The sequence below is a fragment of the Lemur catta genome, chromosome 12, assembly GCF_020740605.2.
Source record: "Lemur catta isolate mLemCat1 chromosome 12, mLemCat1.pri, whole genome shotgun sequence".
Lineage (NCBI taxonomy): Eukaryota > Metazoa > Chordata > Mammalia > Primates > Lemuridae > Lemur > Lemur catta.
Window position 1 is genome coordinate 45,963,182 of NC_059139.1, and position 17,357 is coordinate 45,980,538.

A 17,357-nucleotide genomic window follows, 5' to 3' on the forward strand; every position below is an offset into this window, starting at 1 on the left:
CTTTCTATTTTTAGTAGAGACGGGGTCTCACTCTTGCTCAGGCTGGTCTCGAACTCCTGACCTCGAGCGATCCACCCGCCTCGGCCTCCCAGAGCTAGGATTACAGGCGTGAGCCACTGCGCCCGGCCTGATGTTAAGTTTTAACAAAGACTTTCCTCCTGACCAGTTGCTCAGGAACACAGTCTAAAAATCATAATGTTCTAAAGAGTTAGGAACATCAAACCTTTCAAAACACAATAGATTTAAGAGGGGGCAAAAGAAGGAAATGAGAAAAGAAAGAATGTATCCTGAATATTGAAAATTATGCCAAATGTATGTCATAAAAAGGAACAGTTTAGTTTATCTGGGTCAGAGTTAGGTAATCTGTGGAAAGACCAGACAGCAGCACTCTTGCCATTTATACCATATGCCCATCATTTTGTCCTTTGTTTTCTCTTTTTCCCTTCATTCCCACCTCTGTTAGACTAAATGATGCTTGCTGCTATAATAAACAACCCTACAATCTCTAGGGCTACACTAGCACTAGGTTGTTCACTTTATAGTCCTAAGTAGGTTTGAGGAGGAGCTCTGCTCCAGATAGTACTCCATATAGTAATTCAGGGACCCAGGTTCCTTCCATTTTTTGATTCTGCTCAAATCTCCACTTGGCCTACAGATGGGGAAAGAGCAAAGATTGCACGGGAGTTTTAAGGGCCATGCCCAGAGTTGGCATCATCACTTCTGCCACATTCCATGAGCCAGAACTTGATCTTGTGGCTCCACCAACTGCAAGGAAAGATGGGAAATGTAGTTTGGTTGTGTGCCCAGAAAGAAAAGAAAACAAGGTTTGGATAGAGTAGTCCTCTGCCACGAACCCACCCCTTCTCCATTTTGTTACTTTCTCTTACCCCTTTTTGCTAAATGTGCATTTAATGGTGTCTGTGGTTCTTAGTACAAGAGGTTTTTTTCATGATCTCTTGCTATATGTAGATATTTTATCCCTATTTTAAAATATATCCATTTACATACTTCTAATGATTGTTTCTGAATGTTTCTGATAACTCAAAAACCACTGCTTAGCATGCAGTGTTTTTCCCGTCAGTAATGTTTTTAACTTCAAGTAACAGAAAACAAAACTAAGAATGGTTTAAACCCAGTGATGAGCCTGCAACAAAGATTAGGTTATTTGGTTTTCTACCTTCTGTCAATGAAATGCTTCCATTAGTTGGGAAACTTGTTGAACAGATTTCAACATTTTCAGAAAGTATGAGAGGCATACTTTGAAACCATCTTCATGCTAATTTGCATGGTTTAAGCATATTTCAGAGTGGCAGGTGACCAGAGTGCCCAGATGGCAGTTGCTACTTGAGGTAAGGTGGTCCTTAAGCTTCTTGGTGATTGACTGTATACATCAGAATCAGAAACAGAATCCTGTTCAGTGCAAAATTGCAACTGCCTTGTGATCCCAGTTGATGGGACCCACAATATTTAGTGGTGGGGGGGGGTCTTTGACCCCAGGCAGTTCCTCAGTCAGAGATTAGGCAGAATCCCCTCAAGGTGCCAGCTCATTGGGATGGAAGTCAGCGAGCGACTCAAAACTTATACTTTTCACATATCCACAAAGTAATGATGATAAGTAATGACCTCTTTCCAGACCAGTTTTTCAGAAGTTTAGATATTGGAAGTCAAATGTGAAAGCACAGCTTCTTTAAGAGGGCGTTACAAACTGAATTAATATGTATGAACAGATTTTTTTTTCTCCTAAAAGAAAACAAGTTGTATGAAATATGTAAAACATTGAGGATTACTGATAACTAGTAATAGAAATTCGATTTGTAGGCAGAAGGAAGATAATAAGACATACTTTTGTTTGTACTTTCTGAAATCTTTGGACAACACATATTATGTGGGAATTTTTAAATATGAATATTTTCAGGTTCAGTAATTAACCAGAAGTAATACCATACCCTGTCAAACATTCTAAAGCATGCATATTTTATATGGCTTCAATAAATTTTCCAGATATTATCTACTTTGCTATAAAAGTCCTTGAAATGTCAACTGGTGTTTGTTAGTTTTTTTCCTGTGTATAACTGTAAAACTTCTGCATCACCTAGAATTGCTTAGAGCAGTCAAGGAAAAATACCTAGATATCTGCTATATCATCAATGCCTCTGAGGTCAGCTTCCCCAAAGAAACCCTGCAGAATATGTTTTCCCTAATGAGGTGTTAACTTGCTGGTCAGCCAGTGGGACTGACTCTCATAGATAAGCTTCTGCCTCTTCAGTACCAAAGTTTTACAGATGATAGGTACCACAGCACTGCCCTGTGGAGATTTTTAACCGAAAATACTTATATCAAACTATTGCATAAGCATGTTCTGCCTTATAAAAAGCTAGGTAGGCCTTTTATAATCCTCTGTTAATTTGCAACTTTAAATCTACCACTCATTGTTACTCCTTTCGACAGTAAAAAAAAAAAACAAAAACAAAAGCTACTTCCTTGTCCAAGAGCTAAGGCAACATGGACACTCTGCTATTTGACTATGCCCTTGTGGTTCTAGAAATGTAAACTTGTTAACAAATCTCTCTCAGTCATGAATTTTAAGGACATAGCCCACTGTTATTGGATATAGTTGAAGGTCATCTTTTAAATGGGAAATGACTACTTAGCAAAATGGCTATTTGATGAAGAAATATGGCAGCCCTCACCCCTCATCATCCTAGCTGTGGTTGGTAAGAGTTAGGAACTGGTCAGTTCTGAGGGGCGGGACTATTGTTGGGTTATTCCCAATTTGGATATGTGATCACCTTAGCTTGCCTTGTATGGTTAGTGCTAAATGTAAAATTGGTTCTAAAGTGCTAAATTGTACAGACATACCTCTTATGAATCTCCTGTCCTAGGGAAGTGTTTGTAGAGGTAGTGCGAGGAAGCAGCCTTGCAGGTTAGAGGCATGACTAGCTTGGGACTGACCTAATGTCCCAGCTACTGTATCTCTAAAAATTTACATGATGAGGACCCCACCTCATGTATGTGTGTATAGATAGATAGATGGCACACACACACACACATTCTCTTTTACTGTGGTTGTATTTATATTCCTTTATGGTTTGTGTTGTAAGTCGATACTTTTCTCAGGTATCTTTCAGTTCTTGGGTTTCAAGAGAAATAAGTCTGATTACAAAGAGTATGGGGAAAGATACATTTTTTTAAATGATAGTTCAAGATTGAATGGAAATAAAACTCATTACAACTCTGGAGTTTGTAATGGGAAGTCAAGTTTGCTAATGATCTGTGGTGAAGCTATAAAAATTATTTCCAAGATGCTTTTTTCCATCTTTCAGCCCTCCTGGTTGGAGTCGTAAACTGCACAGTTGGCTAGGCAGGAATATCAGAAACATGAGCTGATTTTATTTTTCTGTGTCCAGACCAGTGAGATAGCAGCCTCTGATAGACACATACCCAGCCTATCAGCAGAGTATGTTCTTAGCTGAAGCCATTATAATTTCTACCTGGTCAAGTCTCCTAGCTGAGCCAGCAGAAGCTGATCAGGAGTACTACAGATTCCCAGAGGCAATGGGCAGCTGTGGACACAGCACAGCATCCAGAGACCCTATCTGCAGAGAAGTTGATAGTTGATGTCTGGGGGACTGCAGGGTCTGGGGCTGTCAGTTCCTCTGTTTTTTTGTGGACTGCAGAAACATACAGTCTATGACCTTGCTAACTCTTTGCTCAAAAACTTCCAAAAGCTCTCTTTTGCTTTTAGAATTGGGTAAAAACCCCGCAATCTGGTACTGAAGAATTTCCAGAATATCATCCGTCTGACTTTTCCGAGTAAATTTCTCGCATTTCCCCTGACCTCATCCAATACTTTAGCCTAAACCAGTCTAATTATTAATTCCAAAGCACTCTTCAAAGCTCTGACCCTTGCCCAGTAAGTTATCTCACTCTACCTGGAATGTCTGCCTTTTTCCCTCTCCTCCGTTGCTAACATTCAAAATCCTACCTGAGGAGATTCCTATTTTAAAATAGAATAAAAATAATACTGTCCTCTTCTCTTCTTCAAAAATTTTTCCAAACAGTGACAACTATGAGAAACAAATGCAGATTTTTTTCTTGACAAAGCTAGAGAACATTTGTAACTGAAAATCACAAAACATAATGAAGGACTGTGAGCACAATGATAATCAACAGAACATGAGAATATCCTGAAAGTATTCCCGTAGGCTGAAGTGAGTGAAGGTTAGCTCTTCCCTGTCACCTTAGCAAGTGAAAGCAAACATCTCAAATGAGAAGGGTGCCTTTGGGAATGTAGGTGCAGATCCCAAATAAAGTTGATAATACATGGTTCTCCAAAAATAGGTGGCTATTCTGAGGAGCAAAACCAAAATTATTTATTTATTTAGAGTCTCACTCTGTCACCTGGGCTAGAGTGCCGTAGCATCAGCCTAGCTCACAGCAATCGCAAATTCCTGGGCTCAAGCAGTCCTCCTGCCTCAGCTTCCCGAGGACCTGGGACTACAGGTACGCCACCATACCCGGCTAATTTTTTTTTTCTATTTTTAGTTGCCCAGCTAATTCCATTTTTTAAGTAGAGATGGGATCTTGCTGTTGCTCAGGCTAGTCTCAAACTCCTGACCTCAAGTGATCCTCCCAGTTTGGCCTCCCAGGGTGCTAGGATTACAGGTGTGAGCCACTGAACCTGGCCCAAAAATCTTTAAAGCAATAAGAACAAGTTTCTCTCCATCTGATTTGTCTCCAAGATAATGGCAAGGGAAGAAGGATCAAATGCGGAATCACATATACAAGCCACATTTGCAGGGAAAAGTCTACTGAGGAACTCTATAGTTGCTATCTTGGGTGGCTTGGAAGAAGTAAAGCCTAAAAGAAGTAACACACACCTAACCTAGTGTCATAGGAGAATTCTTGTATGTCCTAGAACATACACCTGTCCTCTCCCCACATATAACTCCTAAAAAAATCTTGCCCATGAAGTACTCAAATTACCCGAAGAAGAGTAATAATTTAAAATATTTGTATAGTAATAGTTAAACAAAAAGGAGAGAGGACAAAAGATTGAGAAACATGACAGGAAAAACAAATGGCAGATGAAGTATACTCACCAGAAATATGTTTCCATGGAGCAGATGAAAAATGAGACCAAATATAAAATTAGGAATTTAAAATTATAATGAAGGAATTACTTCCATAAAACAAGAACACAAAGAAGACATGCAAGAGCTTATGGTAAAAATAGCAAGAAATTAGGAAATAAAAGATGAACTGCCAGAGCTAAGGAGAGGAATAGAAGGACTTCTTTGTAAGGAATGGTTGAAGCCTTGCACAGCAACTAGGGACAAGTAGAATGAAATTATGTCAGTCATGTAAATTTATATCTGGGCTCAGCCTTATGAATTCCCAGGACCCATGACTTACTCTACTTGGATCCCAGCCTGGCTGGCCTGTGTCTTCTGTCTTCCATTTTTGTCCAGTTCCCTCAAGCCCTCTACACCTTGGATGACTACTAGCCTAGTTTCTCTTCCATCCAGCTTTGACACAGAGGGCTGGGTCTGTTTAGTTTCTCTCTCATCTCATCTTACTGGTAGCATCTCTTCTCATGTCATCCTTCACCCAGCAAACATTTATTGAGCATCTACATGGGCCAGCCAGGTACTTTACTAGGCACAGGGGATATGGTGGTAAACGAATTAGACATGTATCCGCTGTCATGGTTCTTAGAGTCTAATAAGGCACACAAATTTTTTTTAAAAAAAAAAAGTAGAATGGTATTGGTTGGGGAGGAGCTGGTAAAGAAAACCTAAATTTTTAAAAAGAGAGAATCCACTATTTAAGTTACCAGTGCTTCTTAGTTTAAGTGGAGCAACCAGGCCACCCAGGAGCAGATCTTCTTTGTTCTGGAAGGATCTCCTGAGGAGTCCCTCCTAGTGATACAAACTGTAAAGCCAGGAAGTTCCCTCTGCCTAGGAGTTGTCACAGGAACTTGGCTGTGTTGTAAAGGCTGCTCCACCTAATCCTTTGGCATGCAGAGCTCTGAGAGCTCTGGGAAGACACTGTGCAACGATGCATTAAGGCCAAAGAGACGCCTTCCCCCATCCCCAAAGAGAGCCCTGCTGAGTGGAGTGAGTTTCCAGCTTTTGGGTGTTCTCTAAAATAATTTTCTAAAACTACATATCCTTTTGCTCATTTTTAAAGTTGACATGTAAATTTTCATCATAAATTTAAATAGAAAAGACTTATATTTATGACATGTAAATACTGACATTTTAAAACAAAATGTCCATCCCTTTTAAAGATGTCCAATGGGATAGAACTATATCAGTGATTTGATACTGTTAAATTCCTATTATTTGCTTTCAAATTCTGCATCCTAAGTGCGATATTGTGCATGTGCTACTTAGGTTAAACTATAACCCAGGTCAGTTAGGTGTTAACAAAACTACTGAGAAAGAAATATTTCATTAAGAGAGACTTTATTTCTAAGAGCAGTTTGCAAACCAGGGACATGCAGCTCCCTGAGACCTTCGAGTGGAAGATAGTGATGTTGATGATCCTGACCATGTGTAAGTCTAGGCTGATGTGTGTGTTTATGTCTTAGTTTTTAAAGTAGTGTAAAAAGTAAAAAAAAAATAGAAAAAACTTGTAGAATAAGGATATAAAGAAAGAAAATATTTCTGTACAGCTGTACAATGTGTATTTTAAGCCATTTCCACAAAAGAGTCAAAAGTTATAAAAATGCAAAAGTTTATAAAGTTAAAAAGTTAAGTAAGCTAAGGCTAATTCATTATTAAAGAAAGAAGAATATTATTTTATAAATTTAGTGTAGCCTAAGTGTACAGTGCTTATAAAGTCTACAGCAGTGTACAATAATGTCTTAGGCTTTCACATTCACACACCACTCACTCACTGACTCAGCCAGAGCAACTTCCAGTCTGGCAAGCTTCATTCATGGTAAGTGCCCTGTACAGGTGTTTCTACAGTACTTTTACTATTCCTTTTCTATGTTTGTTACTGGAAGTTCGGCACTTGTCCCTGAGGCTGCATCAGAAGAACTAGGACAAGTGGTTTGGTGAGAAGAAAAGGGAGGTTTATTACTATGCCAGCAAATAAGGAAAATGGCATACTACCCTCTTAAAGCACCAATTTTTATTGGTTGCTTTATTGCAATTTTTATTGGCTGCTTTGTTAAACTATAAGCAGAAATACAGAACTGTTAAAGGAAGGGTTTTCAGTTTCAGGCTATTGCTGTTTAACTATAGTTGATGATTCTGCTCAGTCCCATCTCCAGTAAAGACAATCTCATGTCCTCTCCATCCCCTAACCTCGTCTCCTCTTCCTCATCCAGTCTGTTCTCTTCCTCATCCGATCTCATCCAGTCTGGTCTCCTCTTCCTAGTCTAGTCTCGTCTCCTCTTCTGGTCTGGTCTCCTTCCTTGTCTAGTCTTGTCCGGTCTTGTCTCCGCTTCCTCATCCAATCTGGGCTCCTCTTCCTCGTCGGGTCTCATCCAGTCTGCAACCTCAAATTCCTGGGTTCAAGCAATCCTCTTGCCTTAGCCTCCCAAGTAGTTGGGACTACAGGCACATGTCACCATGCCCAGCTAATTTTTCCATTTTTTTTTAAGATGGGCTCTTGCTCTTGCTTGGTCCTCTTTTTCAAAATTGTTTTGTCTATTCAGGATGCCCTGGGATCCCATATGAATTTTAGAATCAATTTTTCTCTTTCTCCACAAAATATCATTGGGATTTTTATAGGAATTGCATCAGAAGTGTAGATCACTTTGGGTAGTATTGATGTCTTAACAAAATTAAGCCTTCCAATCCGTGGACATGGGATGTGTTTCAATTTATTTATACCTTCTTTACTTTCTTTCAGCAATGTTTTGTAGTTTTCACTGTACAAGTCTTTTACCTTCTTGGTTAAGTTACTTTCTAAGTATTTTATTCTTTTCAATGCTATTCTAAATGGAATTGTTTTCATATTTTCCTTTTCAAATTATTCATTCCTAGTGTATATAAATGCAACTGATTTTTGTGTGTTGACTTTGGATCCTGCTCCTTTGCTGAATTCATTAATTAGTTCTAACAGGTGTGTGTGTGTGTGTGTGTGTGTGTGTGTGTGATCTAAAATTTTCATATATAAGACCCTATAATTTGCAAACATAGAGAATTTTACTTCTTCCTTTCTAATTTGGATGTCTTTTTTCCTTGCCTAAATGCTGTGGTTAGAACTTCTGGTGCTATGTTAGAAAGAAGGGGTGAAAGCAGGTTTCCTTCTTATTCCTGATGTTAGAGGAAAAGCTTTAAGTAACTATCATCTGATTTGCATAGAATATCTTTTTTAATCCTTTTACTTTTTTTGCTTTCTGGTATTTTAAACATTTTTAAAAACAGATCTAGGGGACATAAGTATAGTTTTGTGATATGGATATAGTGTATAGTGGTGAAGTTTGGACTTTTAGTGTAATCATCATCCAAATAGTGTACATTGTACCCATTACCTAATTGTTCATCCCTCACTCCACCCCCTCTCACTCCATCCTTTTACTTTTAATGTATTTGTGTCTTTGGATATAAAGTGAGTCTCTTGTAGACAGCACATAGTTGGATCATGTTTTTAAAAAATCTATCTGCCAATCTGTCTTTTGATTAGAGAGTTTAGTCCATTTACGTTTAAAGTAATTATTGATAAGGAGGGACTTCTGTCATGTTCCTATTTGTTTTCTATGTGCCTTGTAGCTTTTTTGTCCCTCATTTCCTGCAATACTGTCTTCTTTTGTGCTTAGTTGTTGTTTTTCTTAATAGAACGGTTTAAATTCCTTTCTCATTTCCTCTAGTGTATATTCTATAACTAGAATATAATTTTCTTTGTGGTTACTATGGGGATTACATTTAATATCCTAAAGTTATAATGCTCTAATTTGAATTTATGTGAGTTTGACTTCAATAATACACAAAAACTGCTCTATGTGGCTTAGGGTTCTGCAGGGTGTACAAGAAGCACAGCACCAACATCTACTTCTGGTGAGGACTTCAGGCTGCTTCCATCCTTGGCAGAAGACGAAGGGGAGCAGGGGTAGGCAGAGATCACATGGCGAGAGAGGAGGCAAGAGAGAGAGGAGAGAGACGCCAGCCTCTTTATAACAACCAGCTCTCATGGGAACTAACAGAGCAAGAACTCACTCACCCCCTCCCAGGGAGGGCATTAATTTATTCATGAGGGATCTACCCCCATGACCCAACACCTCCCATTAGGCCCCACCTCCAACACTGGGATCAAATTTCAACATGAGATTTGGAGGGTCAAACATCCAAACTATAGCAGTCATCCAAGTGGGGGTTAAAAGCGTCATACAGGATTAAGGCAGGATTTGAAGTGGTAGAGAGGTGAGCACCAGGTGCCCAAGCCTGAGCTAAACCACAGGAGATCTGGGAAGCCAACGACGAGAGCGACAGGAAGGGCAGAGAGTGACACATGGTTTAAACAGCAAAGGGTGGGGAGAAGTGGTCTGAAAGGGATAATGAATAAATGTGCTGTGGCAAGTGCCCTGAATGAAAAACACCAGGTACTCTGAAAATAACAAGGCAGCATGGGGAGCCAGACTCAGCCTCCCTGGGGAAATGGCATTTAATCAGAGATGTAAAGGCTGAATGGGAGTTTGTTGGCCTGCCCTTGAATGACTCAAAACTGACACTGAATGATAGCTATAACTACCTTCCAGGAAGAATGAACAAGGGTGCAGTTGCAGAGCGCTCAGGCCTGCTTCAGAGAGGAGAAGGGTGCTTCCCCTCCAGGCTCCCAGTTGGGGGCAGGGAGAGGGAGGAGGCGCTCACCCACTCTGTGCACCTGCACAACCGGCTGCAGCAGTGCCCACTTCCTAGGGCTGCTACAAAATGCAAAGGAGTTAATACAGTTGCAAATCCCCAAAAACACAAAGCAGGTTTTATGTAGGGGTTGGCTATTATTATTATTTAAGAGAAAATATTTCTTCTGGAATTACATCCAAAGGAAAATTACAGCAGGTCTTTCTCTCTGTGCTCGTTTAATCCTTTCAACACCTTAGGAGGCAGGGTAAAAAGAAAAAGCCCTAACGAGCAGGTTTCTCCCTTCTTTCTGAATCAGCACACCCTCAAGCCCTGGCCTTACCTGCCTTCTGTGGCTTCCACAAAGGGCCTTTTGTTAAAATCTGGGGCATTCAGGAGGTGGCTTTCTGCCAAACTGCCTTTTAATTTAGCAAAGACTCCCAGCTCTCAGGTGTTCAGAATCATACTGCTTAATTTTTTAGCCCAGAAGTTGTTTCGGGAGAAGCCAGGGTTCAAGTGTGTGACTGTGAGGAGGTGCCCAGCCCCACCGGGAAGACCCCTGCCCACCAGCCCCCGGCCAGGTGGCATGTCCCCCACACAGCAGCTCGGAACAGTCAGGTGGCCTCCTTCTGGGTTTCCGGGTCAGACCATGTTGACAGCCTTCTCCAAGCGTCTCAGACCGGTTTCCACATCTGATCCTAAAACAGGTAAGTTACGTGTACGGATGACATCAGAAGGATCGCACCGCCCTGCACGTCACCAACACGCTGTTGGAAGGAGATGGAAAATACAGCCAATCTTTCCTTACTTTTTTTCCTTTCTTTTTTACAATTTCTTTCTTTTTATCATTTATTCCCATATTTATTTCACCTCACTATACATTTAGAGCACTGTAAGCCAACGTGAATCCTTCTTGGGATCATGGCAATCAGGACGTGGAGGGGCCAGAACTAAGGGTGTCGCGATTGGGCTTAGACTCCAGACGGGCCCGGGAGGTGTGAGGCAGGTAGAACCCTGAACCCTGACCACTGATTGGCTGGAGGGGGTCACCATTGCCAGCCTACACATGTCCGTCCAGGCACAGCAGCAGCAGCAACAGCAAGGCACATTCCAGAAGCTTTGGAGGCTGCAGACACCAGCCAAACAAAGGTAGCACAACAGGACAGATAGCACAGGGTGACCATTGGGACTGGCTGGTTTCCAAGATCATGTGATGCACACCTTCGAGGACCCTAGAAATGCGTGAGAGATGAGCCGCAGCCTGGGCGTTAGAAGCCAAGGGAACCGCACATTGCTCAGTGAGCATCCTGATCTCCCTCCTCCGCCTGCTCTTCCCAGTCTCCGTGGATTCGTCAGCAAAACCTTCCTGAAGGTCATGGGAGAAGCCTCAGGTGGAAGATGAGGTGAGTAGCTGTGTGAGCAGTAGTTAGAGAGAAATACATTTATTTTTTTTTTCATCTTTTAAAGTTATAATTTATATTTTAACCTCAATCATATGAATAGTGCCTTAGATACAATTTAATCTTAAGTCTTTAAGGACCTCCTGAAACAAAAGTATACATATATATATATTTTTTAAGCTTCCTTACTTTCTGGTAGTCAGTTTCCTCCCAGTCTCCAGTTTTCCCTGACTTAGAGTCCACAGACTTCATCAGCCCATCTGTGCGCATGGACTTGGGCGTCTCTAGAGGGAAGCCTAGGGCCGGCTCCAGAGGAGCTGTGCCAGTGCACCCAGGGCCTGTGACACCCGGACAAGACCGTGTAGTAATTCGTCTCTGTCATGCCGTAGTACTGGGGCAGCACCCCACTGGAGCATCTACGCTGGGCCAGGGATTCTTGCCCTTGCCCCGTTCTAAGAGGTTATTGGGCACAATCTTGTATAGTTGAGCAACCAGCTTAAACATGGGGTCATTAGGCAGATGTTTCAGAGCAAACTCTCACTGGCAGGTGTATCGTGGATCAGTCTTCCTTAGTACTGCATGACCACAGCCTGGAACAACCTGTCCTGAGTTGAGTGCATTCCGCATGTAGTCTTGTAACTTCTCATCTGATACCTCTGATACCTCTTTGCCAGCTTCCTTTCTGCTATTGTGTTAGCCAAGCAAGCACTTCCTGATTTGCCAGTCCATGTCAAGGCCCTGCCAGCCCGTCATGGCCACTGCAGAGGACAGGTAAGGGTCTGAAAGGGCACTGCCCACCAAGTGGCTGGTATGGGCACTTACACTGCTGCCCGCATGGTCACTGTGGATAGTGAGGTACAGGCGCATGAGCTCAGTGAACTCTGCATCAGTATAGCCTAACATGTTGGTGAATTTGTGGGACCAGGCCAGCTTAGAGTCAATGGCCCCAATACTGCTGCCCTCCTGGTAGAGATTCTGGTGGATCTTTGCTGCAACTCAAGGTAGCTTTGCGATCAGATCCATGGAGACTTCATAAGTCAACTCCCAGTATTTGGGTCAGTTGATTTGCTCTGCACATGCTCGGGCAAAGTTACTTTTACTGCTGAGGGCTGTGATGGCTGCACTGAGCTGAGACATGGGGTGTAGACTGGGGGGAAAGTTGTCCAGCATGGTGCCCTCTTTGCCCACTCTTTTGAGAGCCAAGATACCTGTTCCTCTGTTGGGATCGGTCCAGTTACCAGCAGCCAAAATAAGCCCTCAGGCAAAGGTCCTTCCCCACCCTTAGTACTGGGCAGCAGTTTCTGGCATTCAGGGATACTAAATCCTCCGAAACGGACACCCTCATCAGGATCAAGGACTGATGTTTCATACACCGGTCCCTTCATGCCTCTCATGCCACCATACATCATGTCCACAGTGATTTGTCCCACCACTGTCTTGCCATGTTGCTGTCTGAAGGTCTTAATTTTGGCCTCCTCCTTAAGTACCAGGTCAGCCCACATGTCTTTCAAATCCATGGAGGAAGCACTGGCGTACCGGGCAGCAAGAACAACACAGAATGCATTCTTGGCTCAGTGACCAAAGCCATGGTGCGCAAACTCCAGGGTCTGGTGGGAAGGGAAGGAGACGCGAGAGCTGGGCAGGAATAGGAGCCGTCGCCACTGCACCAAAGGCCACGACAACCGGTGGACAAGGTTGAAAGGAGGCAGCTCAGGGAAAAGGAGAAATACATTTATTGATGGCCCTCCATGTACCAGATATTTACTCTGCACGCAAGACATCCTTTGAGGTAGATCTGCTTATTCCCATGTTATGGATGAGGACACTGAGGCACAGAGAGGTTTGCTTGGCCGAGGTCACACAGCTAACCAGTGGCAAAGCCAGAGTCTAGACTCAGTTTAATTCATCCCATTTTCACATGCTCGGGAGAAATATTCATTCTTTGGGATCCAGTCAGCAGTGGGTGTTTGATGGAGCAACACGGGACGCCAGGAGAGCACTGGCACGGTTTCCGCAGAGCTCTTAGTGTCAACACGCTGGTCTCCCCTAGCCTGCTGCCGGGGCGCTGCAGCCACCGTGAAGGGGTCTCTCTCCCTCCCGTGAGGGGGCAGCACAGAGGCATCCCCCATCAGGCCCTGTGCTCCAGGCAAATTCTTACTCTTCCCGAAACAACTCCTTGCATTCCACACCCCCGGCTCAGGCTAGCAGCACGCAGGCTGAGCTGTTATTAACTGTGCAAAATCGACAGCCATCCTAGGCCACAGAATGACTCTGCAAAAGATTAGCTTTTGTGCTGGGGGTCAGCTAAGGGGGCCAATCTAGACCCTTAAGCTTGCCAAGTCAGTCAACACCCGCTGCCTCCCCAACATGTCTCTCAGAGCCCTGGGTCTAAATCCAACATAGGGGTTGGGGAGGAGGAAAATACCCCAGAAGGGCCGGCAGCACCCTTTGCTGGGTTTTATAGCTCGTTGGGGCCCAGGTGGGTTCAGAGGAGTCACTGGGGGTCCTGGAAATATTTGTTGAAACATGGACCGAGGACCAAGCACTTGAGAGCAAATTCCTACAAACAAGGCCCAGTAGGGTCTTAGGAAACATCAGGAATTGGAAGAGGGGAACGCATGCTTCTGGGTGCTGGGGTTCATTTGGGGCAGAATCAGAGAGAGACCAAAAGAGAAAAGAGAACTAGAGGCTGGCAGACTGGAGTGACTGCTTGTCTTTCTGCAATCTTGTGAATTCTGAAATATGGAGACACTGAACTCTGCAAGCCAATGCACACCACTTGCCCTGGGGAGAAACCTGTGGCCTGTCTTGCTGGAGTGAAGGATTTGTGCTCCTTAGGGCACTTCTCCAGGAACCCCTGCACCGGTAGAATCTCGTTCCTCCCAGCCTCACCGGCTGCCCTCCGCCCCCAGAAATATCTGAAATCTGCACAGTGGTTGTGTGTAGGAGTGCTTGTCACGAGGCTGGTGTAGCTCGTGTCAGCTCTTCCAGAGAGGGCGCCCAGCCTCCCTGATTTTGTAATAAGTGTCGCTGACATACCACAAGGAAGTAGTCCTTCCAGAACTCCTGAACTCCAGGCCTGCTGAGTCGATTGCCTACTCAGCTTCCCCACTCGGACGTCTAATGGACAAAGTTAACAAGCCCCAGTTGGACACTAAGGCTTCCCCCTCAAACCTGTCCCAGCCCTAGGTTCCCCCTTCTTGCTCAGTGCCAGAGCCATCCTTCCACTTGCTCAGGCCCCAGACCTGGAATCGAGACCATATCTAGCCCATGGAAAGTCCCACTGACTCCATCTTCAGGACACAGCCAGAATCTCGTCACCTTCGAACACAAACCACAGACCTCTCCTGGGTTGTCAACAAGTCTCCTAACTGGCCTTCTCCCTTCCACCCTTCCTCCTCCTTGGGCTATTCTCTCCACAGCAGCCACCAATTTCTTCTTAAAAATAACTCAGATCACATCATATCAGCTCAAAAACCATTCAGAGCCTTCCCACACACTCAAAGTACTTATAATGGCCTACAAGGCCCTACACAACCTGGTGCACTTGGCCATGCACATGCCTTTACTCTATGACCTCCTCTCCTGCTCTCCTCCCTCTGCTCACTGGCTCCAGCCACCCTGGCCGCTTGCTCTTGTTTGAACATGCTAATATACACACTCCCACCCCAGGGCCTTTGCACTTGCTGTTGCCTCTGCCTGGGGCACTCCTCCCTTCTTCCCCCAAATATCACAAAATATTTTCACAAATTATTTGACATTCCTTCCCAGAAGAGGTGGAGCCTATCCCCTCGCCTTGACTTTGTGGTTCATTCTAAGGAATAGAAGAAAGAGAAGTGAGGGTGTGGGATTCCACAGACTAGTCACAAAAGGCACTGCAGCTTCCCCCTGTTTGGGGGAGTGATCTCTCTTGGATCACTCAGGTGAGGCAGAACCAGTGTCATGAGACATCCAGGCAGCTCTGTGAAGGAGTCCTCATGGTGAGAAACTGAGGCCTCTTGCCAAGAGCGGTGTGAGTGGAGCACCTGGAAGATGACCCTCTAGTCCCAGTGGAGCCTTCCGATGACCACAGCCCTGGCCAACTGCTTACTGCAGCCTCCTGAAAGACCCTGAGCCAGAAGCACCCAGCCAAGCCACCCCCAGGTTCCTGGCCCTCGGAAACTGTGGGAGATAATACATCTTTGTTGTTTTGCGGTAATCTATTATATGATAATAGATAACCGATACACTTGCTTCCCCATTCCCTTCAAGCTTCTGCTACAACATCACCTTCCCAGAGATCCTTTCTCTCACTCCCCTATTTAAATTGGAATCTCCCAGCACTCCCCAGTTCCCTTCTGTGATGTATTGTTCCCCATGGCACTTAATCACCTTCTGCTACTCTGTATAATTTACATATTTTATTGTCTCTCTCCTTAGTAAAATATAAGTTCCATGAGGGCAAAGGAATTTGTCTGTTTCATCAGTACACAGTAAGCATTCAAAAGTATTTGCTGAATGGATGAATGAACACATGCCTCACTTTATCCCTCCTGTAGTCACTGACTTGAGTTCAAGGCTCATCCAGTTTTTAATCTGGTTCTGATGCTGTTTTTCTAAGGATTCCATCTGGGCTTATCTTTTCTTACTACCACACAGGCTGGGAAAGACTGCTTGGTTTTAAATAGTGACAAGGCCATCCCGCTTCTTTCCTAAGACTGAGTCTGCTATGAAGATAGGCACCTCGAAGGCTGGTGGGTGTGTCTTTTATACTTGACCGACGATCAGTTTCCAAGGGGTTTAATTTAGTCAAACGGGCTCCAAATATACAAACCGTCCAAGCAGCAGATATTCCAAGTGAAGGCTAATCTGATTGTCCTTGGTGCCAGGGCATTCAAGTCTGTCATGGGTGGTAAGCCCTCAGTCATGTGGCACCAGAGGGGCAGCTGTGTCAACAGGCCCCTTGCAGGTCTGCAGACAACATGGCCAGAGATTGAGTTTCAAATGAGGGAGAAGGGAAGAATGAGGAGGGAAAGGAAATGGAAACCCTCGGCTGCTGCTCACGTACAATGAAGAGCTGTTAGCAGGCCTGAGTCAGAGGGGACAAACCCTACAGTGAGGACCTGAGTTCTTAGAAAGCCAGTGCCTACCTTCATTGTGCAATCGCCACTGTTGGTCATCTGCTCATCAGCTGGACATAGTGGATGCCCTTGCAGGAAGGTGGTATATCTTGACACTTTGACCAGGAAGGACAGCTCCACCCCGGACACAGCTTGCTACAATGCCTGTATTGTTATAATGATTTGTACAGAACCTCTGCCTGGCGTCACAAAGCCACGTAATAAAAAGGTGTTTTCTGAGTTCCCAGCATCGTGTGTCCTCTGGGTGACAGGTGTACTTACGGAGGAACACTGAATGGTCAGGACATCTGGCTCAGGCCCTTGCTCCATATCAACCAGCTGCAGAGGTGACTTCACATTTTGGGCCTCAGTTTCCTCAACTGACAAAGGACTGTTTTTCTGTCTCCTGTCCCCTTCTGGCTCCAACCTTCTCTGAGCTGCTGGAGACAGACAGGCTGTTTGTAAAGTGCCAAATCTGGCACAGTGCAAGTGGAGGAGAGTGCCAGTGTCATTCACTATAGTAATAAGCGGGTCGTTAGTTATGACAGGTTCATGGAGGTCAGGGCACCCTGGCTCTGAGAAAGTCCACATTTAGCCACCCAGGCAAGTGCCCCACCAAATTCCAAAGGCTGAAACTTGTCCTGCCTGCCTCCCTTGTGAACCTGGACCTCACCCACCCCACCCCTCCAGCCCTAAAGCTCAGTCAACCGCCCTGCGCTCTTTGCTGTCCTCTGACCCCTTCAAGTCTTCTCCCCTCTGGTAATGAGCTGAGACTAACCTGTACTTTACTCTCAGTGAGAGCCACCGGGAATGACCATCTGTCAGGTAAGTAAAGTGCTTGCATTTTAGAAAGGTTACTCCCAGGGCCTTAACTCCTGATAGGGTTTCAGACTAGGTGGACCGGAAGCTGGCGAGAAGAGAGGCACAGGTGGGGAAGTCCCCAGGGCACAGGGCGCCCCTGTGCTTGGGCGGTGAGCCCTTGACTCACCTTCCACAGAGCACTGACCTCTGGTGTGGCACAGTTGGATCTGCGTCACGTGTCACGAGGCAGGTTACAAATA

At 44.4% G+C, this 17,357-nt stretch overlaps 1 long non-coding RNA gene and 1 pseudogene across 1 annotated transcript; both read right to left on the reverse strand.

Moving 5' to 3' along the window:
• Window positions 1-10,857: 10,857 nt before the first annotated feature.
• Window positions 10,858-13,326, reverse strand: LOC123648160 (annotated as a pseudogene).
• A 3,032-nt stretch (window positions 13,327-16,358) lies between these two features.
• Window positions 16,359-17,130, reverse strand: LOC123648277. The gene is made up of 3 exons (XR_006738546.1): window positions 17,075-17,130; window positions 16,579-16,736; window positions 16,359-16,461 (listed from the first exon to the last, which is right to left on the reverse strand). It is a non-coding gene; the product is annotated as an uncharacterized LOC123648277 (long non-coding RNA).
• Between the last annotated feature and the right edge of the window lie 227 nt (window positions 17,131-17,357).